Genomic DNA, 1,969 nt, shown 5'->3' with positions numbered 1-1,969 from the left:
GCACTTGCTCATCTAAAGAGGCCGTGCTGAGCAGAGCCTGTCCCTCCTCCCAGGCTCTGGTTGCCCAGTTCTCTCCATGAGACGTCTAAGGGTTGACAAAGACCAACTATGTTTAGAGGAACCCCCTTTTTTTTATGGCAGCCAGAGGTATAAGGAAGAAATTTCCTAAGAGGCAACTCCTGGTATTTTCTTTATGTGGCTCCACTTCATCAGAGAATTGTTTCTACTAAAAGAACTTCATTAATAAGTAGTAAATGCAATCTCCAATTTTAATTAACTAAGGCAGGTAAAACTATCAATTAGAGAGGATGAGACAAAAAATAATAATAACCTATTCCACAAGTGAGTTAACATTATTTCAAACAAAAGCAAAGAAATATAGCATATTATTTAGCTTCTGGTAAAACATTTTTGAAGCATTTCATCTAAGTCCAAGATACTAATTGTTACTTTGGGGGCCCTCCAGGGAACAGGGTATAACAGATTGGGAACCAGTGTTCCGTGCTTCCTCCCCCAAGTTGGGAAATTCCTTTTTGGAAATGATTTGCCTTTTTACTCAGTCAGTTAATGACACTAAAAGTTAATGTAAAACAGCAGACCTTCCCGTTCTGCAACTTCCATAATGAAGCCACCGCCCTGGTGAATACAGTGTCACCAACCTTACCAAGTGCAGAGCTCCTGTTTCAAAAAGAACCTGTAAGTAATAGGAATTAAAGAAGTGGACGGCGACAGAGAATCCAACAGTGGTTACGGGGAGGGAGGGAAAACAGTCAAAAGAGGCAAAGTAGCAGATATGTAGATAAAGGGCAACATGAGGGCCAAAGTGAACAAGTTTGTAGTGTATTTGGGGTTCTTGACTAAATAGGTAGATTTTAGTAACTTGCTCTCAAACATGAGTAACTGTGGGAGAGGATGGTATGTTAATTGAGCTCACTCTAGTAACTATTTTACTGTATGTATTCCACAACATGTAAAGCGTTCCAAAATATACAAAATTTTATTTTAAAGCTATATTGATGGTTACTCATTAAGAGCCTACTATATGCAAAATACTATGCTGAGCTCATTATCTTCACTCTAATTTATTCTTCCAACGGAGGTTCAGACAGCTGAAATAAATTGCTCACAATCAGCATTGAAACCCTCGTCTGTTTTATTCGATGTGCCGGTCTCACTACGCTCCTAAAAGGAAAATGAGGCTGAATTCTTATCAGTATGAACTTTTCTGCTCACTTATTGTAGACGTAACAGGTAAAGCAATCTTATGTTTCTGCTACTAAAGATTAAGAATTTTAATTTACTCTGAGAAAAGTACTTTCATCTCCCTGTGCCTACTTTTCGAGTTTTGTTTATACTTGTAATACTTCTTTTAGTAATAACTTTTGTCATTCAGAAAAATTTTTATCAAGCTTTGATGATGTTTTTTGATACTGCTTGATAATTTAGAGAGATTTGTTTTCCACGCTGTTTTTCCTTTTCTTTTAATTGTTTAATTTTTATTGTGTAATGGTGCATGCTTATGGGGAATTGGTACGTGTACATAACATCTACCAGTTCTTTTTTCATCTCCTTTCCCTCTCCTCCCTCCCCATTTCCTCCAACTCTCGGAGCCCTTCCCATTGGCAACAGATCTATTTCCATATTTCCCACTATCTGTCTTTATTTGCATTTTTGGTTTCTGCGGTAAGAGACTATGTATGGCATTTAAGTTTGTTAACACAAGAATATTGAAAGACTTCTTCAAAGTCCTGATGGCACAGTTGTTGAACCTAATATTCTATATCCTATGAAATTGTCAAGCACGAAAGATAAAGGTAGGTTCAGAAGAAAAAGAATTTCAGGTTGGGATTTATCAGTTAACCTAAGTCCAAGCAGAATGTGATGAAGAACAGTTACTTAAATAAATGCTTTAATTAAACATTTACATCTGCTGCCTGCCTCACAAGCACAAGGGCTGGAGTTCAATCCC

At 37.3% G+C, this 1,969-nt stretch overlaps 1 long non-coding RNA gene across 1 annotated transcript in view; it reads left to right on the top strand.

Moving 5' to 3' along the window:
- Nucleotides 1–610: 610 nt before the first annotated feature.
- The window catches only part of LOC104849228, a 114,230-nt gene continuing 112,871 nt past the window's right edge, over nt 611–1,969 (top strand). Inside the window, exon 1 of the long non-coding RNA XR_776696.2 lies at nt 611–696. This is a non-coding gene — a long non-coding RNA (uncharacterized LOC104849228). The remainder of the gene's footprint in view (nt 697–1,969) is intronic.

This window comes from Fukomys damarensis, unplaced genomic scaffold (genome assembly GCF_012274545.1).
Source record: "Fukomys damarensis isolate Sample0158 unplaced genomic scaffold, DMR_v1.0_HiC HiC_scaffold_19, whole genome shotgun sequence".
NCBI lineage: Eukaryota > Metazoa > Chordata > Mammalia > Rodentia > Bathyergidae > Fukomys > Fukomys damarensis.
The sequence above is the reverse complement of the archived record's forward strand: the minus strand, read 5'-3'. Positions and strand labels throughout refer to the sequence as shown.